The sequence below is a fragment of the Varroa destructor genome, unplaced genomic scaffold (genome assembly GCF_002443255.2).
Source record: "Varroa destructor unplaced genomic scaffold, Vdes_3.0 BEIS01000005.1, whole genome shotgun sequence".
In the NCBI taxonomy this organism is placed as follows: domain Eukaryota; kingdom Metazoa; phylum Arthropoda; class Arachnida; order Mesostigmata; family Varroidae; genus Varroa; species Varroa destructor.
The window spans coordinates 9,788,881-9,815,053 of record NW_019211458.1 but is presented as its reverse complement, the minus strand read 5'-3'; the positions used below and the strand labels follow the sequence as shown (position 1 = coordinate 9,815,053).

Genomic DNA, 26,173 nt, shown 5'->3' with positions numbered 1-26,173 from the left:
AAAATAGCGACCATCACTTTTTTTTTGTCATATCGAATGGTATCATATAAGAATAAACTCTTAAAGCTATAAAAATTTAGATCTCTCATCTCGTTAGAGCGTCATTATCTCTGAAGATAATTCAGTTTGAGCATGTTCGAGGATTTTCAGGATATTGTTATATGTGACTATTAATCACTGGCCAAATTAGGAATACAAGTACCAATACAGATAATTAAAGATTTTCTCGGTGACGCTGTCTTTAACGGGTGGCTAGTGTGTGATATGTGATAATAAAAAAAAAAAAAAGTCTAATGAGCCATCAGCTGAAGTCACCAACTGGATTTGCTGTGGCGTTGTACCACCGGGCCCCCTCTACGTATCAGCACTAGGTCGGGTGGTAATCTATTTTATATAGATCACATTGACCCTTTTTCGCTAATAATCATTGCTGGCATCTCAAATACGCTAACTGAATTTTATCAACGTCAAAGAATAATGGACATACTATATAATCAGGGGGTCGCTCATGATCCAGTACTAGTCATTTTTAAGGAAGATGCGCTGTTCGCTACATTGTAGCTTATGAGAAAGATTCATGAACGGGTAGCACAGTCGATCATGTCTTCTAAATATATAATTGTTCAGTTTATCAATACTATAGAAATGCCCTAAAAAAAGGTTTCGAACGGTGCGCCCTTACTAATATCTATATCACTTTCTGTCGTGCCCACTTAATTCGCTTGTAAACGGGAGGCACACGTTTTATTAAAAGGAGCATTTGATAAAGTCAGCCAATGACAGCGTGAAAGCCATTTTAAGCGCAAAATAATAGCGCTTAAAATGGCCTTGATGCTGTTTAAGATAAAAACATTGATTTTTTTTACTGCTTACTCATTTTATGCTACGTAGACTGTGCGATGCTTCATTAAAAGGCGAAAGCAATAATTATTAAATGATAGGTCTCTCCTTTCCGGTGAAAATCGGTCATAGAGTCTTAGCTATGTTTATGGTTCAAGTCGGTGCGGTAGGCTTCTCTCAACATCGTCTGGCAAAAGAAGCCAACAAACACATCTGCCTAAAGAAGACGCCGAAGATTGAGGCTAAAACAAAGTATGACATGTTGACTCTGTTCCCAAAACATTAGGATAAGCCGGCTATTGACAGGAACATAATAGGCGTACGTATATTCGGTGAGCCTTCAGTCGACCTTAAACAGGCGTACGTGGATAGAAAGCCGCCTCACTTGCTGGATGGAAGGACAGCCAATGAAAACACTTATGCTAGATAGAAAGTGCAGTAGGAAAAACAATGCACATCATATTTGCTCTGCACGAACCTAAGAAGATCCTGCACTTAGAGATGAGTTGCTTGCCAACATCTATATGCACTTATTAAGAAAAATAGTTCTTTTTTTATTTCCTGCGCCCTTGATTTGCTGGAAACTCAGTTTATCATTATTTCTACCGCAGCCATTATCGTTATTAAGTTTATTGACACAAACTTAAGCTTGCTAATGCATGGATCCATCGTAACAATTAAATCGCATACCATAAGCGAACGATCGGAATAAACTGCGTTTTCCATGTAAATGCAGAGTAGTCGTAACGAACAGCTTACGTGTGGTAAATGTAGACCGCATCCTTGAAATTTAACTTATTGTTAAACTTAAAAAGCTTTCAGCCCAATGAAATACCGCTAAGGATTCCCGATACCGGTTGCTCATAGTTCAGCGGGCCTTGTTTCCATGTTGTTAGACTTACAACATGAAGCGCGTCTGAAACCAGCGGTATAAATCGCCACTTTTGCTCAAAAATATGGCATACATTTAGCTTAGTATTATTGGCAGGGCGGTAGGCCATTTAATCCTCTAGTGATTTAGCGGTTGCCGTACGGCTATCTCATCGGATTAGGAAAAACCTGCTTCTATCTTGAGGTTATCTGCCCCATCACTGCAATCATTCAGCCTATCTGTGGATCCCTTTCACGAACCCTTGCAGATGATATTAGCTGCTTAGCATAAGGTCAACATATTTTGTTACTGTATTAAAAAAAAGTATCGACAGTTTCCGCTGCATAGTACCGCATTGTTCTCCTCGATCGATTGCAAGTTTGTTAAATAGTGTTAGCTTGACAAATACATTTTCCAAGTATTTCTTTGTTTGTATATCACTGATGTTGAACACGCGAGTATCTGCATAGACGATATGTATTACTACTATGGTCAGCCACACGAGTCATTCAAACGCAACACTCTTCTTCGTAAAAGTGAAATCTTTGAGGCGTTATAAAGCCTCTTCGTTCCTTGCCTGTTGTTGTATCGTGGAGTGAAGCGCCTTTCTCTCACTCTGTGTGAGACTTAAGTTTCGCTGAAAGGACGTACTGGAAGTTTTCAGAAAGTTGCATTCACTTAATTGGAGTCTTTCGACTGTAAGCCGCCGAGCAACGACATGTCAACCCTTTCTTTTGTAAGTTAGTAGGAACTTAGTTCGACGGTATGCGACCCGACTCCGACCCAAAAAAAGTATCATCCAATTGCAGACACACATCCAAACTCAATAAGTAAACTTAAATGACATCCTTTTGTAGCGATTCCCTCGTTCTGTTTTTGGTAGGGGGAAGGACAAACGGTGTAAAATCCTGCTGATCAAATCGCTGAAGTAATTAAGACAGAGTATTAACATTATTGAACTGTTGTTTGCAGCTTTCGACGGCCATCAAGCACTGGTGCGAGAATTAAGGTTAAAAAATTTATTCGAATACTTACACGCGGCGGACCGAAGTTTTCATACTAGAGATTCTTTTTGTACGCCGTGTTTGTATGACTTGCCATGTGAGCGAGGTCGCACAGAGCCCCTTAGTTTTAGCCCCGTCGTCTTCTGTTTGCTCCGTCACGTGATTTTAGCGTCGGAAATATGAAAATCGCAGCCTATCTGGTACATTTGCAAAAGCTTAATGCGAGCGGCTCTCAAAAGAGCCACTACAACAGGAAATAGTAAGATCTAAATTATACTTTATACTATATATTACGAGATGATTTGTATCAAATGTAATATCTACAAGAAATGCATGATTGACGTGTGCACGTGAGGTTCGAACAAAAAATTGACTATAATCTGGAGAGACCTGGAGGGCCGCTCCTTAGGGTACGGAGGGTTGCATGAAAACGGTGTTTTTAACAATTCAAATGTTACTGGAGAAGTGACAGATCAACCATTAATAGCAAGTGACGATTCCATTAAACATTTTTCCAAGAGGCTTTTCAATCATGAAGTTAACACCTAGGATCCCGTCTTAGTTGCAATGACAATATACTAATGGCATTGCTGTCCCACAGAACCCAATATATGTTGTGTACTCAATTGGGTATTTATCGCAAAGCTAGACAGGGAGAAAGCTTGGACTATCATACCATACTAGCTACCTAGAATCACATAGCAAAGAGATCCACAAGTATAATCCATAGCATAATTACACCACTAACATTTACTACGAATCTGTGAATAAATTAAAAGAGTTTTGTAAGGCGCTATTTCTTACCAAAAAGGTCCTTGGTGCGATTTTGTTCGTTCACTTGAGTTGCCCTCGAATGAAGGAATTGCGTCTCCAAACTCACGGGAACATGACATGGCTGAACAGGAACAACCTGCTAGTGTCTGACGATGATGGGAGCAAATCAACAGCTGCGGGCGGTCGCTCATAAGGAACGTAACGTTTTAGTTAGAAGTGGAACATCAATAATTGATCATCGGAGGCCGACGAAATGACAATACACGATTTTAGAAGCCCTGGTGAAGCGGTGGACTGTCCATGTTTAGGGTATGAAAACGGAATTTAAGTTAGCCATATTACCGTGTGGTCATTAAAAAGCTAGTTAAGTTGGCCCCCTAGCAAAACGAAAGTATAATATTTTTAAATTTCTCAAACACGACGAATTCTAAAAAATTGTTGGACAAATCTTCACGGCGAGATTAGTAAGCTACTGTTCGAAATGAAACTTTTCACGGGTTGCTTTAGGCAGCGTAATTGCATCGTTGGCTCTTGTTGTAGCAGTAGGATCACCACTTATCCATTGATGACAATTTGGATTGTTTATGCTCCGAATTTTATTGATTGATTTATATCATCGCTGCAATGCCCCTCAGGCATTATCTACTGAAAAGAATAAATCTGAAGATCTACGAGATTGCTGTCGAGTTGGTAAACGCGATCTAGAGTTTTTGGTTAATATGAAAATATGATAATGAGCTAGCATCCAGTAGCCTGGGGATTTTACGGCTCAACAGAATTCCCTATGCCCCATCTAGCTAACAACCAGCTATTGTACTATTAATCTCCGGTTGAAAATTTTAGGTCTACAGTAATAGTGTATATTGAAAGGGTATATGTCGTATCCGATCTAATCCTACATTTAATCATAATGTGCAGTATACACGTTATGTTGGCGATTGTTTAATAGTACATCGAAGGAAGCTGCCGATGACCGGTGGGTGGATTTGACAGAGTCAGGCAAGAAGAAATAGTAGTGAAGAAGTTATTAATATGTGAGGTAGTTAGGTTTTATCGGAAAGTATTCCTTACGTATATACCGTGTCATGCACTTCAATCGTAGTGGAACCTTCATCTATAATATATAGAGCATTACAACGACCTGCTCTACACGGGTGCGATGCAAACATATTATTTGCCTCTAGTAACTTTTGATGAAATGCTTAACCACGTACAATATAATAATAATAATACTAAGTTATTTTTTATTGGCACAAGGTAGCGCTTCATCTTCGAAAGGTTTGATTAGTACTTATATAAAGACTTGCAAGGAATGGTATGGGATGAACTTCGAGCTGATCATATTGCTTATTATGTACCTGTTTGACTCATGCACTTACTACAAGGTGATGCTGGCTTCATTTGATATGACCCTACTATGATTATCCAAGCTGACAAGTCAGTGTTTATTGTATGGTACCAGCCGCTTCCGCATTGCTGGACGCGTTGGCACATCATGGGATGAAATAGTGCGCGTCATCATGAATACCCACGCAGACATTACAAAACCTGCACACCATTCCATTGCTATTCACTCATCATCATCCAGAACCTATGCGCCGGTCTAAGCGTAATCTTTCCCGAACAACAAATCTCTTCGATGGCTGATCAATTAGTTGAGATGCACAGAAAGTCTAGCCAAACGTTTTGGCAAGCAGGTAACAATTCGTGTTGAGATTAGCATAACAAAACGCTTTAATGGCCAAACGGACATACCTTAAAAAAAATATTTACTCGTAGGTATTTTCTACGATATGCCGTTTTCGTAACAGCCTCATGTACACTAACAAGCCAGAGCTAGCTGGATTTTTTTTACCAAACCTCTCGTTAAGCTCACGGTGTGTTTGCGGCTTCTGGAGCAACGATAGAAACCAGGACACGATCTTTTAGATGGTACATCTAATAGGATGATCGATTAATACTAACACTAACAAGTACATTTACCTTTTACATGTAACCGAGCGATTTTCAGATCAGTATGTATCAACAGGAGAGGCATCAGTGGCCATGGTAAAAGTAACAAACATTCTCGCCAAATAGCGCCATTTTTCAAACTTATCAAAACCAAAGCTATTGTATCAACGTATAGGTTACCATTATCATTGATGATCGCTATTGTTGACGCTCGTAATAGTAGGCTGAAAAGAGAGTTCTCACACTTTTGTCAAATGAATCAAAGATTCTTCCTGTAGCATTTACGTCTTATGTTTCCTCCGTTATTGTTCACGGCTTTATTTTTTCTTTCCACTAGATTCGTCGACGCAAAGGATCTGGAGTAGCTAACAACGGTCGTATGCCTACAACTCGTTTCTTAAGCCAACTCCCGAATAGCTTGTCCAAAAGTGCCTTTAGACAATCGTCATTAAATGCGGACGGTCGGCCAAAGCCTCCGGTAGGCACCTCCTATGTTCCACATACCGTTCTCAAATTTGGGAAACTACTCGTGAACAGTCCTTTAAGTTCTTTTTATATCCGAGGCAAATGTCCCTAGCTGTTTCAGTAGTTTTGTGGCCTTGACGAAATGCATCGTAAAAAAGGTGTCGTACTTTTCTTCGCTCGGAACATGTACCTTTAGATAAGTTCTTTCTAGTGGAATTGCACCCACAACATAATACCATTTCAGTACGATGGAGTAGTGGTTTCAAACAGTATTATTAGAAGCGAATAACATATATAGGGCCAGGTAAGAATTTCTTTCAGCGCAAAAAATTTCTTTACAACTTCACGTATATATGTGTGTATACATACATTCGTATGTAAATAGATTGTGTTTCTTAAAATAGATTGTGATTTCGTGAATTGGTTTTGACGAAGCGTTAACGGAATCAGGCACTGTTCCAGACGTTCTACGAATACCAAGTAAAAGTAACTAGCTAATGGTTAGGAGTTATATTATATAAGTATATATTATATAATATACCTTATAATATTATTATAAGGTTATATTGGTTTTTAGCTAAACACCAGCAAGACCGACACAGTGATAGCCATCGAAATACTATATGATGTATATTATATAAAATTACAACATGGACTTACTTAGAATTAGAATAGTTCTCTTAGATTGGATCAAGACCAGACACTGCAGGGCGACGTTGTCGTCGACTCATCAACCAATCGATGCTTCGTGCTACCGGGCGAATGGTCCATTAATCATTTGAAGTCGCGTTCGTTGTTCCTTTTCGGCGAGTATCTCATAGCAGGAGATGCCCCTAACGTTCACTGCACGTACTACTGTCACCTTACGTCCAAACCTATTCGACACCGCTATAGATATCCATTCCTCTTCAAGGCGATGCCGTTTTCTTGTCTGCTGCCTCTCCGATAGACAATAGAGACTCGACCATTTTTTATTAATTAAAATGTCACAAATTATTCATAGAATACAATATATGCCTTTACACCGAAGCTGGAGTGAATTCACGGCTGATGCATTTTCTGTATTTGGGGCTAAAATGCTGTAATGCACTACATGTGAAATGCAAGTTCCGGCTCACGAAGCCCCTAGACTCCAAGCCTGTTTTCCTGAAAAGATACCTCCATTGCGGCAATGCATTCAGGTCTTTCAAGTCCTTCGCTGGCTTTCAATATTCCAGTTTTTATTGTTGATATTTTTGCGCCACTCGCATACTGTCGCTTAAAGCCTCCCTGCCCAATGTTATCATCGATCTTCACTGAATCTCCGTAGCACTGTGACCTTAAAAAAACAAAGACTTGATCATTGAGTGCTGGTTTTCGAGGCCAAACGATGTTCTTACTTCTACAGGCGTTTTTCTTCGAATAAATTCAGCAGTTTTCACTTGCCAAATTTTAGGTGACTGGATTATCTAGTGGTCGAATTGCATATGCTAGTGTCGCATCATTCAATAATTATTTAAAGTCGAAGCTTGTCAGATTTCTTGTAAGAACCTTTATGTCTCAGGTTTTAGGTTCTAGTCCTAAATTACCGTTTGAAATTCCATTAGATAGCTCGCTCTTAGCACGAATCAGAACGAGTCTATGCCCGCGATCGAACCTGTTTGTTCGAAACGTGTTCGCGGGCTTACCAGGCAAATATCCCACACACTAAGCGATCACGGAGGCCCGTTGTGACAGCCTAATGGTAGCATACATAAGCAAAACGAGCAAACATCTTTTTCAATGATATGAAATCTGATTAAAGATTAGCTTGCCGAACATTAATAATCTGATACCTCAATAATTCCAATTGTGAAACTGAATAGGTACATTCAGACAAATCACTCTAGAGTTTTGTTGGATGCAGGTTAAGGAATTGCGGTTGCGCGGGTCCGTCTGCATATCTATTTGCAAACCCGTAACAGCGTCGTTGCCACCGCGGGCATCTGTAAAATGTTAAATATCCAACTTACTTGCAGACTTACATTAAAATAGGAACTTTCGATGGACGAAGCAGATTGCGTTGAATGGCAGATGTTGGAGACGGTTTTCGAAATAAAAGCGATCTTCCGACTTTTCTGTTAATGCAAGCGTGGTTGTACCTCGAAAAGATGGCTGGAGGCTAGAATCGCCGCCTGCCTGCTGCGTCTTCTTCTTCTACAGCCGGCGTAAGTGTGGTCAAGACATGGCTTTAGGGAAAGAGACGATCTGGTCGGCGATTGCCCCTCAGTTCCCACTTCCATACTAGTTACCTCATATTTCCGGTCACGTCCACGTCTTTCGCCGTCTCTGATTTACACCCACCATTGGAGAGGTGGAATGTCGACGAGGAAAACATTGGAGCAAGCTGGGTGCGACTTCGCAGCTAGCGGCCTGAGTTATAACACATGTCGTCCTAATATTACCGTAGGTCCTGCTGCGGCTGGTCATTTTTGCGTCGGAACGGGATCCAGAAAGAGAGCTAGAGGCTTAGGGGCAAGACTTCCAGGACGATAGAAAACGCTTGTACGTCTTTGTCTGCTGCTGTCTCGAACCCTCCATGGACAACGATGTCATAGTCAGACACATAAGAGAAAAGAAAACGCTTCATAGCTTGTATCAGTAATGAGTCTAGTTGATGACCCGTTTGGGCGTCTTAGCGCAAGTAGTAAACCGTCTGCATAAAACGATCAAATCCGTGTTGTGTCATTCACATATAATGCCATGCTGTTCACTAGATGCGACAGGCTAATTTTAGTCCACAACACTGGCTCTTCAACATTGATGCCAATATGGTAAAGACTCGGGGCGCGGGGTCCAACCACCACAAGAGCATCATCATTGAGCATCGATTGTTGAATTCGCAGATCACATTGTGTCATTGGAGCTCAATCAAGTTAGCTTTTCATAGGAGTAAAGCCAGTCACTTATTTACTAAACATGTTCTACGCTATAGAAATATCCAAGATCAATGGAGAAATTTTCTACAGAAACACGCAGAAATTACCGAGCGCTGCTACTGAATTAATGAAATAGACTACACCTTGATTACAGTTAGCTACACGCAGATGACGACAAGGCGTTCGACCAACGGCTGTTCTATTATTTGCTAAAGTTAGAAAAAGACTTATACTTTTGTTTCAATTTGGAAGAACACAAATGAAGCTCCTCTAAGTTAGACGAGTAAAACTAAATAAAGACGGAACCAGCGAACAAAAAAGATTCTATCAAGCAACTATATACTTTTCCTTCATTCATTTGTACGGTCCGTTCTTGAAGCATTCCTACATTCGCTAGTCGGTGCGCAACTTTTACCTTTACATCATTTTGGCACAGCTCCTTTTGCGTGGCAAGTTCCCGCTGTCAAGAGGAGCTTGAACGCTAGTTTTTCTCTGTATATTTAACTTGCTAACTTGGCACGAATGATAGAGGTAAAAGCAATCGCGCAAGTACAACGTCACTTGTCCCTTGTATAGCTAGCTGACAAAGTTGGAGTTGAAATATAGCTATTTATCTTTGACTAACTCTCCGTTCGTGAACTGGGGATCTACAGAATTATGCCATCAGCAATTTATGCATTCTATTTATAAATAGAGAGTTCGTAACAGTGGTTCTAGTGCCCTTAAATGTCCGGCGTGAAAGCCGCTAATTGGAGTTGTTGCGGACGGGGTGCACGCGAAGCGTTGAGCTCATGGAGCGTTGAATGTTTATAAATAAAATACATCTTAAAAAGTATAGGTGACACGAGTCCTTGATGCGTGGTTATGTATCTCGAATAAATGGCCTAAACCGTATTTATAAGGCCGTATTTAATTCGGTCCGCGTTGTGCTTAGTCGAATCACTTCAGGCATCGCTAAATACCGAATGCCATAGGCCTCCACTTAGAATATGCTGGTGAAGTCAGATCTTGGCAAAGCGAGTCTCCTTGATTTGGACGGCTACATTTGGCGATGCGCCCTTATTTGAGTTTATCACTCCATGCATATTACGGCACCGCTTGTTCGCGGGTCCATTTCTTTCCGTCTAGACCTCCAGTAGCTTTCATAAACGAAAATACATAGAGTTCTAAGAGCATTTGTGGCCAATACAGATCGTGCTTTCCCTTATGCCCATTAGTTTCCTATTTGTATGCTGGCCTTATCCCAGGATTACTGAGAATGTCGGCTCCTACGACTACAGACTGCGCGGGCTCGCCCTTAGCCTGGCAATGTATTATAGTACGTACTGTGGGTGACGAGCCGCGCTATAGACGTCTGTCCGTTCAGCAGCATTCAACTCTAGTGAGGTCTATCAAAGGCTTCATCGTCGTTGACGTTCATTTGCGCTATGCGCGAAGCTCCGTTGGCTAACGGTTGCGGGTCGCCGAACACGACACGTCAGAATGTCGGAAATGACTACATATTCGAAGTGCATTTAGGAATTGCTCCCTGGCACCGCAGTCGATTCACGAATGCTAATGATGGCGTGACGAAGTTCTTATTCCTCAAGCTCTATTGCTTATTGAAGTGGCAGTGTTGGCCGGTTCGATGAAATGGACTTAGGGAAGCTTTAATACGAACGAGAGGAAGAGAACTATCGGAGATCAGGGACCGCAAGAAAAAGATTCAGCCGCCGCTTCCAATAAGTCTCTCTCCGTCCTCCAAGGCCGACCGACCGGCTGCGTTCGTTATTGTAATATCGCCACAAAACGAAAACGTGGAGAGGAGTAAGTAGGACGCTAACGTGTGCAAAAATTGTATCTCTAACTACATTCTAAACAATGCCAGGGTTTTAGCTGCCTCACTATGTTCCCTGAAGTGGCGCGTTTACTTTCAAAAGGCTTCGGTAATTAAAAGTAACGAGGGATGATTTGTAAATTATGTACGGTTATCTTATCATTAGATGATAGCTTTGGTTTGGTTTTAAGCGCGGTCACGAAACCCACAAGGCCCATTAATGCAATACCATTTCAGTGCGAGAGAAATGAACAATCACAATAGTTCGAAATGAAACGTTTATGCAAAGCATTTGTGTCCATGTAACATTTTTTCTGGATTGATACCATCAAATTGAAATGGCAAACAATTAGCGGGCGACAATCAACCATTGCCCCTTCCACATACATTTAGCTATCGGTCACCATCGATGCAATAGCTTTTCCTTTACGACTCTTTTTCTCCTTTTTCTTCGTCGACGACTTAAAAGTGCCAGAGTTATCAATTAAGTTCATAATTATTGCTCGACTAATTACTACTGGCTTCGCTTTCAACCTCCTTTTCGCCTGCTAAATGTGCCCTCGAACAGAACAGATAAAGAACGTGCCACAAGCCTCTGAATAATATTAAAAAGGTATTATTATAAACAGCTCTATGATATTTTAGATTTATGAAACGAATTCAGGTTTAGGCTTACGGTTTATGGTAGAATTCAACTAGTTGTTATCTATCTATCTACGCTGTTCATTGACAATACAAAGCGATGCGAAATCTCGATTGGAGGTTATTGCGTATAGTTCGAATTTAGAAACATACAAAACCGTGCTTAGGAATTGTTATTTAAATAGAAACTATGATTTTGTGCAGTTGTTGCTGCATCGAACGATTCATCTTTTTCGGTAGAAGACGTTATCAGTGAAGCAAAGAGGACAGTTAGCAATGTAAGCACATCGTAATTGTTGTTGTCTCTAACAAAAAAACGCGTGCAGACCATTGTAACAATGTCTTGGTCGACCTTGTCGGCTGCTGGGAAAGTTCCAGTTGTTTGTCTCGCTGAAAAGCCTGTACGCAAATTGGATTGGGCGCTAGTGGCGAACGCCAGGAGTGGCAGCATTGTTATGCGTCATCCCTCAACGATGTGCGCGCGTACACGATGCTCGGTGAACAATGAGACATTAACAGGGGCAGTGAAGATTAATTGCATGTAAATTAAATATTCAACACCATCACTATTGCAACCATTGTTTTCGAAGCGTAACAACATTCACTCGATTTGATTTCTCTTCGGACCTCGGCCACCGCTACTTCTTCTTCTAAGTTCAGACGAAAAAAAACCAAGTTTACAGAAGGGACAGAGCAAGCGAATGAATTAAAGCCTGCTCACTGGACGTCCAATGTTTGCGTCACTAAACCAAACAAGCTGATCACGGGCCTTAAGAGTGCTGGTTGGCCGGCTGGAATTCGGCACCAGGCCCTTGTTTGAGAGGTCGTAACAGTAATTAACTTTATATCAGAAATGTAATAGGCCTGACGGTATATCTTAGAAGGTAGTAAATAAGCAAGCCATTGTTAGGTTTTAATGATGACGAGCACCCCCTACGTCAATTTATGTTAAAATAGCAGTACACTGCGTATTTTCAAGCACGTTGCTCGAACTTTGGCTCCTTGAAAATATATCAATGCTCAAGGACTCTCCATAGAAAGGAAATGCAAGATAGATTTTCAGAGACATCAACTTGTGTGATAAGTAGGAAAGATATCAACATCCAGCGAAACAATTCAAAAGCACGTTCTAGGATTCTGTTTCTAACAACTAGAACTTTAGAAATCGAACAGGAGTAAGCTAATACACAGTACATTGTCACAGTAAATGCGAAGAAGCAAAAGCCTCTTGCAGCAGTGGTTTTCGGACGAAATAATATACTGCCTGCTAATAATGACAACGGATTGTTTTATTTGTTTAAGACTGGCGTTTTTAGATAAAAGACGTTATACACATGTATATCGTTCAATTAAACTTATAAGTTACAGTCAAGGATGCGGAACTGCGTAGATAGGTGAAGTTAACTACAGGTCATTTGAAAATTTAATCAGCAATCGATGGGCGTAGCCAGATCAATCCGAAGTACAGTATTAATTGATACAATATTTCCGACATCTGATAGCAGGATTGATAGATAAATACTATAAGCGCTTTGAGTTGCAATTGCTAGATAAGTAAAGCCGTTTTCTATGAGAAGAGTAACCGAACGTGACCACAAACAACTAGACTCTACTGTCTACACACTTAATCACACACATATTGTCTCGTAAGTTTGAAACGTGCGTCTCGGGCAACACACACGCATAAAATATTTTTATTCTTAAGTACGGGACAAGTAGGGCATACACACGAAGTTTACGTACATAGGAACCATAGACAGTATTGGTCATTTGCTGCTAACAGCGTAAAACCTATAAGGATCCTCATAGGATCCTGTATTCAGATCCCTACTTTGCATGCATATGTAAACTATGCGGGTACTCGCTTCTGGGTCACAGCCACACCCCCGGAAAATCGCTGACTCGCTTTACCATCGTACCGCCACCCCACCTCTACTTCGACTAACCCTCATCTTCTTGACAAGGCGACATCAAATGGCCCCAGGATAAGAGACAGCCGGATTGCTCTATAGAATAGGAGGAATTACGTACCAGCAGAGCTTTCCCCTACCCTCACTTTTCCAAGCATACTGCTCTATGTGGTCGCTTGAAGCAGCAGAGGCTGCCCCTGGGGTGCGATTCCGTTGGCACGTTAGCCCTGGCCCATAACAAGACAAAGATGCTTGACACCAGGGTTAGCAGGTCTAACAATGCGCTGGTCACGAGAAACAGCTAACGGGACGACGGCCGTTGTTATGCGATAAAACATTTCCCACTGTTTTTACTATAACTCCCACTAACACTACTGCTTCTGCGGGCGATTCCTCGTGATTCTTAGTTGGGTTAGCTACTGGCTATAGGAGGAATGATTCATATAACACGAATCTTGCCTTTTTTTCGTCGTTCGTTCCGGATAACTGTAGAACCAATAAAACTTTCTCTGCGGCCGTCCGTATTCGGTTTACGTTTCATAGAAAGCTGTTACATTGCTCATAAATTGTGCCTCAAATGAGGCTATCCTGTATTTTATGTATTACTTTCGCATGCTATTACTATTTTGCATAGAATTGGTAGAAGCTGCTTTCATGTTCGACTCAACTGGGTGTCGCCGCTTGGTTCACGAAGATTATTTATGAATGTTTGAACAATAACTTCATTACTTTTAGATATATCGTTTCTCCTAGAATGTGCGTGCGGGTCGCACATTTCTGTCGGTGAACGTATTAAGTGTCAGCATAAGTGAATTTACTAAGGTCGCGCTTTTTTTTTGCAACGCTCCTCTGCGCTGAGAACTAAACTAACATAAACGTCACAGACCGAACACAGGAGAGAACTAGGCCCTTTCAAGGAGCTGGCTCGCCACCACAGGGTGCCTTGCGCACCAATCCGAACAACTATTGCCGGCACCCGGAGCCTTGAAAAAGGCCCATTTACACGAATACCGTTGTCTGCGATTCAATTCGCCAAGAAACGGCTTTTTGTACTGCTATAAATGAAAATGAACTTCCCCCGGGACAGGGGACTGTGACTTCATAGTCTTATCTATTGGTTAAGTGTGTTCGCCAGAATCCAAACTTTGCTTGCTTCATATAATTATATTAGAAATATAGTTAGTGTTTAAGTTGTCTATTGTCACCGGTTTTGTTACGATTAATCTGATAACAATCGGTTAATGTATATAAAATAGTATTCTATTGTGTATTGAATCCAGCTAGGGCTGTACTTATAACGTGTTCAACGGTATGCAGATCAATGCCCTCTGGTACATTTGCTTGACAGCCTGGCACACTGAGACTATGACAGACTGCTGGTTCATCCTCATTACTTTTTCAACCTATGAAAATTATAATTCAGAATCTATACGAATTATTGATCACCATTGGCCCTGTAATATATGTACATAGTAGGTTGTGTATTTCTATACGAACGCGTTGTCTAAAGTACATTGCAATTACAGAAACTATACGCTTAAAAGGCTACAAACAGTCAATTGGTCCGCGGCATTTTCAACGTTCATTAAACTAGGTGAAAATAGTGCAGAAAACGTGTTTAGGTCTACAAATCAGTCCTATGGATTCGCTGGTAGAACATCAAACGGTAAGTTTCGTCTATTGCTAAGTACTTGCACTAGAGGCACGCGTTGAGTTAGACGCTATCTCTTAGCAATAAACAAAGAGATAAAGGCTTCTCCCGACGAACTGTTTTTCCACAGAACTAGCGGAAGTTCATATAGAGACCACTCTCGCGCGAGAGGGTTGCGTCAGGCTGCAGTTTCACTATATATATATATATATATATATATAGATATATGAAACAACCTAGCTCTCGCTTTGCTGGCCATAAAAAAAACGTCAATTAGTTACTGTATGACCGAATAACTCTCGAACTGTTAATTTTACGTGTTCGAAACTTTTCACATATACTGTCATCACATCGAAAAAACATGTTTAAATGTCAAAAAATTATCAAAAAATCAATAAATCGATTCCCTCTTTAAAGTACAAGATGCTGTTCATTTGAGTGTGCCTCGGTCCTTGATCCGAGCAAGAGAACAAATCGGGATGATGACGATAAAGGATAAGCGATCGATTCCTTTTATTATGCTCGAAAATTATCTAACAAAACTGACAACGCTCAAAAGACAATGCTTGCCTCTTCTTTATACAGCGTGTATATAGCTATCAAATCTAAATAATTGTCTGAACTTTTACGCTCAGTACTGGCGATAGTTGTAGAAATACAACCTGTAATAAATAAATCGACAGGTGGTTCATTATTTGAATTACGTTTAATGTTTTCTAGCAAGCCGATCCGATGTAAGACGCTTCCAAAGTGCCGTAGACGTTATATAAACATCGTGTGCGCTATACTTCATGCTGTTTAACAAAGTTACTTCACTGTATATAGCTTCAACAAATCCAAGACGGGTTAATAGTGCATGCCTCGTTTTTTTTTCGTTAAGCATGTTTTTGTAAACTTCGACACAGAGCCACCGCGCCTATTTTGTTGCATCGCAATTTAATGCAAACGCATTGGAAAAAATAGCAAAGGATGGTTTTTAAACGGTATATACAGACGAAAACGTTGGTACATAAAGGTTGAGATTGAAATACTACTATGTTGAATGTTATTATGGAGCCAAGATCGTGAAAAGCGTTCGAAGCACTTGATATGAAACGAAAATCTGCTGTTTCTTTTTTTCTTATATTCTAAATAAAAAGATAACTTCGAACTTAACTTAGCTACCAACGTTTTTTTGCGCTCGACTTTGGGTGTGCAATGGCTTGGAGCTCCAGGGTCTCGTAGGCCGCTAAGGATCGCTAAAAATCTAACGGATACCTTGAAAGGTCGAAAAAAAATAGACGAACGTGTAATAACAAAATGTAGGCGTAGCTAAGTCTCGATAATCGCAAGCATAACTTAAAACAAATAAGTCGTAACGTTTATTGGAGTTTGTGTGAAACAATAACTAGAATAACAGAAATTCCTGAAAAAAAGCATAATATCCTTGGCTTCCTTGAGGGTCTCGCCAAAAAAAAGCCAGCATTATTTTAGCGCGTACACTTAGATCGAGCACACCTGGCATTGAAGAAGTATGGCAACAGCCAAAGTAATCACTTGAAAAACACTGTAAACTGTAAAGTTTGGAAGTTAGGTAGTGATTACGTAATCTGTAAACCTGACTTACAATGTTAAACATTTTGTATAGCATAGTTCTACGAAACGAGTTGGAGAGGTACAATAAGCCAGTGCCTGTCTTTCGATTGTGATATGTCCTAAAGTGCATTAAGATCTAAGCAAAACGCAATAGCAGAAGCACATAGCTCTCCTGTGGAAAGCAACCAGATCGGTTAAATCGCAGACCACTTTGCCAACTCCCGTGAGACGTCGTCCCTTTCTGCTACAGTTCTCCCCCTATAGCTTTTCAGTATCTCCCCGCTGTTAGATTTTGTGAGCTATACTTCGTTCCTGCAGCAGCGAGTTCTATTTTGAGACTTCTCCTTTTTTTCTTAGTTCTTTTTCTTCCCTTTTTCTCGTTAGTATGAAATGCTTTGTATAAAAACGATTTTATCAGCTTTTTGGTAGCTTGTGTGTTAGCTAGCAGAGTTTCCAGCCTTTTAACGAATATTTTAATGAAATGTTTTCAAATGGCAACAAGGCGAAGGCCTGATTGAATGAGAGATGTTCTCTTGAGAAAATTTCATGCATAAGAAAAAACCAGACGTGCATGATATAAAACGTACCGTTTCAGCCTGAAGAGAAAGGTAGTACATGCTAAAACAAGCAATTTCGACATTCTTAAGTACTCCATTAGCAATACAGAATCACTCGCCCCCACATATGTTCCCGTAATACGGGATATCGATAGGCTGAGATGGGCAGACAAAAAGAGGTCTCCATCAGTCAGAGCTAGTTTTTGTCTTTTTACGCCCCATGTGGGTTCAACCCCAGGTGTACAGCGCCCATAGCAAGTACAACGAGAAAAAGTGTAGGGAGGGTGAACACACCCTTGAGTTGCTGCTGCTAGGTAGAGCCTCCTACGCTTACGCTCTATTATTGCTCCATTGGTTAGCAGTTACAATAACGCTAGCTCCGAGCAGAAAAGGTGTCGTCCTTACCTACCATAATTGCTCTAGCATACACAGAGCTACTGTTTGCCAGTAACTACTACAAGTCCCCGACCTTTCTCTGTGAGATGTCCTTTCTATAGCCCCGCCACTTTCGTCTCTCATTTTTCTGCCTAAGCCGTATCGTGTAATCGACGAGGCGTGGCGTGTGTTGATGTAGCCAGACCCGGTAAAGGTGTCACGCAATAGCATCCCTGTCACGCCGATTGTCCCCATACCCACATACTACTTCAGGGTTGTGGTGGACGACAGTAAGAAGCTGGCGATAAAGTGGATACGGATAAAGAATGGACATCAATATAAACATAAAAGGTTTAGCGCGAAAACTAAAGGGATCGAACTGATGGTATCTGTAGGCCGTGATCACCTAAGCGGTTCGGACTACATGCAAATGCGATTAGAAGTAGAACAAAAAGAGGTTCTGTGGGAGTGTTTGATTCAAATTCGTGAATGTAAAAGACTATAGAAGTAATTTCGCCCTTAGTAAAAGGAGCGAAGGTCAATCGTCCATAGCTCGGCCTGAAATGTTCAAACCGATCCTACCACAAAAGCCTTTGATTATCGCCAGTACCAAGAAACTGGTGTGTTTCTATGCGCATACGACCCGCAACTCTTGAATCGATAATCGACGATGATCAACCAAATTGCAGTAAATACTGACTAGTTTGTCTTAAACAGAAAAAGCATTCTAACGTATGCGGCCAAAGTAACAGTAAAGGTGTTTTCGGAGGGAGATACTTGGACGGATACGACAAAGCACTAGCAATTTTTCTTTGTTAATTAAGCACCAGCTATCTAGCTCGATGCTCATTGGCCACCCTATACAATTTTTTCTTTCATTTTTACTAGTTAATTGCTACATGAAAAAATGGTAATGATATAAGGCAAAGGATTTATCAACAACAACAATACGAATTATATAGATGTAATAGTTCACACTGTTTTTTTTCGATCGCACAAGTAAAAGTTACGTATACGATTACCGCCTAGGGTATCTAACTCGGACTGTATTAGTCAATTGAACCACTTTGAATTGCGGCGTTTATTTGCACCTTAGCGTCACCGATGGCACGATAGTCAGTGTCATAATACTACCTATGTTGTCGGCAGAAAAGTAATTTCAGTTATTTTACATAGAAAAAAACCCAGCACTCCGTTCGAATGGATGAATCTATGACGTATCTTGACGACCGACTTCCAGGCCTTAATCTCATTCTTTTCCGTCAGATCAAATATTGATAAACTTCATTTGTCAGCGACCCAAAAACTAATAGCTCATCAGAACGTGGACTAGTAATTATGATGGGCGCAAAAACCCTCCGCTTGAATTCTTCAAGGGCTTTACAACTTCAGCGTTGCCGTCATAAGATCCTGGCTTTGTCTTGAATACAGTATATCATATTATATAGATTCTTGAGATCTAAAAATAGACATTTCATTTCCACCTCCAACAAATTTAGAATTTAATTATGGGAATCATTTGCATTAGTTGATCTTATCAAATTAGGGTGGTTTGTTTTGCTTTATCTATCGGGATGTATTTTTCTGTCGGAAGGCCTCGATTAACCGATGAAACTAAATCATTTAGGGGTAGGATGGAGGTTAACGCACTGTTGAAAATGACCGGTGTCAGTGTCACAAAGGTACAAGTAGCCCATCGCCGATATTCCTCAAGTTATCTTCAATAACGGGACCCAAATAGGCTTACTGCAATTCATTACTGGTCGTGAAAATACCAGTTGGATATAAGTAAGTTTTTGTTTTTGTAACGAGCTATGATTATGGTCAGACGGCACTTTGTTTTGTCCTTGAAACGCAACCCATCATTACCGAAGACGGTAGGTAGTAAAGCGAGTCAGTGGCAAAATACAACACTTACTATTTTCAAACATATGTGTAGATAGATTTCTATTAAGCTAAGTGGTATTCAGTAGTCGTCCCATCTAGCCCGTTCAGTGTCATTGTGAGATTAGCATCAACGGCTTCCAAGCAGCTTCGCTTCATCCTGACCATAACAGCTCCCAGGTTAATGAAATGACTTTCTTTCAGTTTGCCTTTGATAAGTAGTCCGGCTGTAGATTTAAACGTGTATTTCGGAGCTACTTATTACTTGCCCTACTTCATATCGCTATAAATAGACCGCTCATCGTCACCCGTCGTGTCTAGAACTGTGGCTATGCATTACCCGATACAAAACAAAATGTTGAGGGCCAGTAAGAAGCTTTACTTCCTCGTAGGCTTCACGAAGTCCATGGCACACTCAGGCGCCTAATTTCTGGTTAAATTCTGTACACTCAAAAATACTTGACAATAGTCTGGTGAGTGCAGGTGTTTTATTTTTTCGGCTAATTAACATGTTTCCTACCGTCCTGGGTCTTCACTGACCTCGTATGGTTGATTGAAGTTGTCTACGTTTTTCGAACAGTCCCTTCAGTTATGAAGTTTTCGCCATCATTGTACACGTATACCAGGCAACTTCTGCAGCTTTTGACCATGGCAACACAGGAGGAAGAGAGAACAACTTCGGATGAGATATCGAAATAAACAAACAGTGGAGAGGTAAACAAGAACATTTAAAGCAAGCTGAAACTACACAAGTGTAATAATAATAATAATAATATATAATAATAATAAAATAAAATTTGCTTTATTCAGTCTAGATGTGTTTTCCGTACGATTAGTCATTCATTACGTAACTTTAATCATCATCTAATGCATATAGTAAATAAGGAATATTTAAGTACAATTTAAGCAACATTTCAAGTTCTATGTTGTCTAGTTGCTAAATAAGGGTGGTCTCGTTTTATAAGATCTTAAGCATTTTACAGATAAACGCCATTTTAGCGATTTACATGTATTTGTAGTATTACGCTATCCTTTAATTTAAGGCTCGTGCACATGCTTATAGCAATGGCAAGAGCGCTGAGGACTGAAGATCATTCTAATCGAATTCGAGTATGGGCTAAGTTACAACTTGGGCAGAGTTTGTGAATTTTTACCAGGTACATAGAATCAGATTCCATTCATTTTCTCAAGATTCTCACGAAAATGAAAGATGCCGGAGTACGGATTTTTTTACGCTAAAAGTAAAAGTGGAGGTATGAAAAATGGCGCAAGTCAGAGAGAACCTGAAGCTGTGTGAGGAAAATTATGTCAAAAATCTTACCTCCATTTTGTTGTGGCCTCTTTTTAGGGTTCCAGAAAATGAACGTTTTTGAGAATTGTATATCTTAGAAGCAATTTTTACTCACGGGATTATTGTTACCTATTTAGTCATTTCCGCCTAAGTACTTTTAACGTGTGTGCGAAAACCGATGTGAAAAGATACATCTTTTTTGTCGTCACTTTTCTTCATTTCTTTCTTTTTTTTTTTTTTTTTTTCTTAAAACCTATTGAACCTATTGCGCTTACCGCTCTACCGTGGTTATGCGCACTCGAATTTCAACACTGAAGTGTACTATAAAGCCATTTGTTAGTTCAATTTCTGTAATGGTAACGGGAGATAAAAGCTGCAAGAACATACGTTAAGACCCTCGCTATCTAACGGGTATCATTGCTGGCTCTACTTGTCGTTCGGTGATTGCCTAGTTGATACAATATGTCGATAAGAGATCTGCGGCAGTGCGCCAATTGCCCCAGTTACGTACCTATGTATTCTCGTCATCATCGCCTCATTCAATAACTTGCCATTATGATCGATCGCACAAATGCAGACTCATCTACAGTCTTCATTGCTTCAGCTCGGAGTTCCTACCGCTGCTACAAGCTTTTACAGCTACTTCGGGACTCTCGACGGTAAGCGCCAGGCGTCTATTTGACCTATTTACGCAACTGGCCTGCCTGCGGCCACAAATCAAATGCTCCGTTCCAAAGAGAGTTTAGCATGTCGATCGGTTTTTTCGGTCCGAGCTACTGCAGCAGCCGCAACTGTCACAACGGCTCCCTGATGATCTACGGTTGGGAAATGTATCGAGCTACGCTTTTTAGATCTTTATCCAGCCCAATAAATATACGACAAGCTATTTGTTTGGGGAGTGTTCATCCTTATAATATATAATGCTAATAGAGTGTGTTTCTACCTGTCTTATACCAGGTTTGTGAAAAACAAAGTTTCCTTTTTTCTCTCTATTTGACGTATGGAGGTGCAGTCACCTTTTCTGTGCCATTTAACCCCCTATTTCCTTCTTTAAAATTATTACATGAGCAACAAGCTGTTACCCTCCTAAATGTATTCTTTGTCAAGGTTTGCCGTAGCCTTTGATGCATTTGAGCAACACACTCTCTTTCGAGAGACAGAAAGTTGAGAAACAATGCATTTGCCCCTAAGCTCATTATTTTCTGAGTACATAGAAGTAGCTTATATCATGAACTAACCAAAGCCATAATAAGACCTAAATATCTGTTAACTGTTAGTACTTTAAAAGTTATTTAAAATGCTTGGCTTTGGATGGCGTTCTATATATATATATATATATATAGAAAAAGCGAGAGAGAAAGGGCCAAGATGCATGTCTGATTTCATGCCTGTATCACGTAATCATATCGACCTCAGTAGTTTTATAGAGTTCACTGAGCACAGAGAAGAGATCTAAATTCAACTTAATACTAGCTAGACCATTCGGTACTAACTTGGGAGGCTTTTGTAGGATTATTAATATGGAGCCTGGGACGTAAGTTCCATTGGGACAGTGCTATCTGAGAATAAAGAATCGGGGCTGTAGTGGAAAGTCCAGATTGTGTGTACATGAATAGAGACAGCGATAACGCGCCAACTTATTCCCAAGGAGGCAACGAGCCATTTCGAACGAAGAGTGGTGAATAAAGCCTGAGCCTCGGTCGGACATCAGTACCAGTGGGCACCTTTAACGTTCATGGCACCATCGTTTGAACCCCCGTAGTTCTGCTATACCGGCTTTGCTATCAGCCGAAAACACCAGGTTCGAAGCTAAAGGTGGCGGGCTGGGAAGAAATGATGTGTGGCAACGAGGCCTGCGGTTCGACCCGCTGTGCTCCGTTGGTACCGTGAAGTCGGACGCAGAAAAGCCAGAGAAGAAAGAGCATTAACTTCAATAGAGGTTCAGATGTTTTCAGAGTTAGAAAAATCGTAATCACAATGATGGTCGGTGACCTTAGGGTGTGTATTTTTTTCAAATGAGTCGAATCCAAATTGGTCCCAACCATTCTGTTAATCAGTGTCATGTCATTCCTTACGTTACGTTGTCATGAAAGCATCGTTTTTCAGTTCAGCCTAACCTAGAAATTGTCCATATGCGTTTCATAGTAAACGATCAATAAACAGCTGAATAGAATCTAACATTCGTATTGACTGAAGGTAATTAGCCACCTAGGTTGAAGCGAAAGTACCGTAATTAATTAGTCTACTCTATACATGTTATGACTGTACCCCTGTCGTTTTGAGTGAGATGGTGAACGTAACAGTAAGCTATAAATAAAAGGCTATAAATCCTAAAAGATTGACTTATAGACCACCCATAATAGACGCTATTCATTTACACGCACGCACGCACACACACACACACTTCTTCAAGACCGAAAAGAAAAAAAAATAGGCTTTTCGTCGTTGTAGTAATGATCTTACTGAAAAACTGCCTGATTAAAGGGCTAACCCGTTCGACGATTTGATTTGCAAATGGTAGTTCTAAATGCTTTCTCTGATTAATATGCCTACCTAGAAACTGTCCTTTTTTTTAGTTTGTAGTTTAGAATGAGCTTAAAGGGCTTGTGAGGAAACCCATTTGCGTCTGAGCGGGAGCCCATCATTGTTCGATGTGTTCGACAGACTAACTGGGAGAGCTATCGTCACTTCACCCGTGCTGATAACGAGGTTAAGCGTTGTTATGTAAAATGGCCCGAATATATATTAATTATGCCTCGCTTCCAAGTTAAACAAAAGCACAAATAAATATCTTAATGAAATGCTTTGATCGAAATAGAAGACAGTATGTGGAAGCGGGCAGCTCGATACATTATTGGCAGTAAAAGCTCTGAAGACGGATCAATAATTTTGATGTGATAACAGGATGGCTGGCAATCTATCCAGTGCTTTACCTGCACCAAGAGTGGTCCTGCTGAGGGAACCTATTTTTCTGCGAGAAGACAGGACGCTAATGCAGAACGTTTCAAATCGAGATATTCGTCACAGATGCACGAGCTTATAGCATTCGTAGGTCACTGCACGATATTAATACGTATACTGATTTGACGACTTCTACCGTGTAGCCACGCAAGGAGGCCGGCCTACCTAATTTATATAAACTAGTTCTATTTATAGGCGATCGCTCTTTAAGCCCAATCAGGCCTAATTCAAATCGAACTAGACCAATAAGCTTAGTGGGCTTTAAACGCCTTTTGTTGTACAAGCGTGGTTTTGCACTTATTAAAAATTTGAATTTAGTAGTTTGTCGTGACCCTACAAACAGCATTTGTAGGGGTTTCTGAGTGGAGATAGGATTTTACGTTTAGATTAAAAGGGAACTCGTATCGGATGCAATTTTCGCAGTTATCAATATTTAACGGTGTAACAGAGACAAATGTTCCGTCTTGAAAAACACAGCACGCACAGAGTATATGTTATGTATATGGCATTTATGCAAACGATCGCACAGTTTTATACAGTTTGGTACAGTATATATATTTTAGTATGTCTATCACAAATTTTTTTATTAGCAGGCGAAAGTGTGCTAAGCAAAACTAGCTAGCCGGGTTAATTATTTCAAATGAAACATTTATATTATTAAGTATAAAGTAAAAAACTTCTGGGCTCCGCTGATCACGCTCGCTTGAAATGAAACATCAATAATGAATACAGGATCGTACGATGCGATTTTCCGTTACGTTTATTATGGTGAGAACGTTACGTGAAAGTATTAGGTTAGGATACGTCTATATATAGGTAGGATATATTCTATAGTACAATACGACTTGTCGATAATGATGATCGTTCGGATACTCGAACGAGCCATTAATTTATAGGCGAAATGTTTCATCGCTGTTGTACTAACTCATACCAATTCGACTTGAAGGATGCCTATGTTGTTAAATTAAAACAATATTCGAAATTATCAAGCGTGTTTCAGCTTTGGCTGACACACAGCTTCAAACGCTCAAAAAGTTTCAACACATGTTACCGTTCCATAATTGTGAGAAACTGCACCTCCTCAACATAATATAGCTAGCTTCTTTTTCTCTTGCTGCATAATACCTTGTCGCTGAAGTTGCTTCATAATTCATTGGTGTTTCATCGTCCATTAATCGTAATCAACTCAATATTAGTCACGAACCTTAATTAGGTTGTAACGATATTTATAGGCATGAACCTACGTGTCTACCTAGATGTGTCGAATCGATGTTTATCTGAACGCCTTATTTACCATTAGTTGTTATCGAACCGGTTGTAATCTGACGAAATAAAACGTAATCACTAGCTGACAGGAAAAAGCACGATAACCATACGTTTCCTTTGGCTCGGGCTGTATTCACAGCTGAATGTGAGAGTTGTGCGGTTGTCTCAAGAAGTATAGTGACACAACAGTGCTCCCCTCTAATTAGGAGGGGATTACTATCGCCAGGGAAAATTCTCCTTCCGTTACCTTAACAGCCTACACAAAAACTTTAATATTTCCCTCCCATGTTTCTTATAGAGGCTCGACTAACGAAGGGTTCAGGGTGCGTCGTGTAGGGAGTGAGGATGGCAATAGCTCCCCCTTTGCAAAAGCCCAACGTTCGGCTTCAGCGCAACCTTTCTCTTCCCGGTAGAACTTTTTTGCAGGCAATTGGTGGGGTGATAGGATTCTGATAAATTGTGTCTAACAACCTCACCTATGGCAGGGGCATACCTGTGTAGAGTTGTACGCATTTTGACGGGCACCCGGTTGAACAGATGCTCTGAGATTGTGCTCGTTTCAGTTATTCCCAAATTACTGGGGGGGGGGGGGGGGGGTGTTAAATGAAAGAAGCTTATGGCTGTAGCTACTGACAACGATTCTACTTTGTATTGAGTTTAATAAGGATACGTTATTGATCACAAATAGCACAATCCATACATGGGAACTTATCGAGACTGCCATAAATGTAGTTTTGTGCTAGCGTGCAGACAAAACCACGTGAATGGAATCGTGTTTTCGTAAAAACATCGAGCTTAGTAATTGAGTACTATATAGGACAGTTTTTAAGTTATATTTCCTCAGCAAGCCTTTAGTAGCAATCACAGTACGTCTTGACATAAATTACATAAACGAATTCGTAATCTAGAAGGAATCACTGCAGTCTCTAGTACATAGAGCATATTAAATATAGCGCTAAAGATAACGACAGTTTGACACGCTTTTCCGGGTACGGCTTATTTTTTGACAAAAAAAAACTTTAGCCTCGACGTAATGGGCACAAGTACGCTGATCGATATATAAGACAGCTATCTCGCAATTAATAGGAAACCAGTTGATAGCTCAGAATATTTGAAATACACAGTGTATGTGCGAAAAGCTCCGCGTTCTTTATTACGTATGTACACGTTGTTTAACTACGATAATTGAAGTTGCAAGTTCGTATTAAGAAAATATAGCAGTTTGATACGCACTTGATTTAAATGTTACGCGTTTTTGTTGTTCCCCGATGTTTGCTTACAACAAATTTTCTTTCTTTGCTCAACTAGTAAAACTACTGTAACGCTGATTTTATAAATGTCCATAAATTCTACATTGCTGCTGCTGCTGCGGTTCGAATAAACATGAATTTCTGAACAGATTTGGGCTTTGCTTTTATGTTCGAACTGCCGGACGCATGAA

The 26,173-nt window shown here is 40.4% G+C and overlaps 1 long non-coding RNA gene across 1 annotated transcript; it reads left to right on the top strand.

Moving 5' to 3' along the window:
- Positions 1-2,000: 2,000 nt before the first annotated feature.
- LOC111251346 (uncharacterized) lies at positions 2,001-4,189 on the top strand. Its single transcript, XR_002673713.2, has 3 exons — positions 2,001-2,447; positions 2,684-2,974; positions 3,559-4,189. It is a non-coding gene; the product is annotated as an uncharacterized LOC111251346 (long non-coding RNA).
- Positions 4,190-26,173: the final 21,984 nt, after the last annotated feature.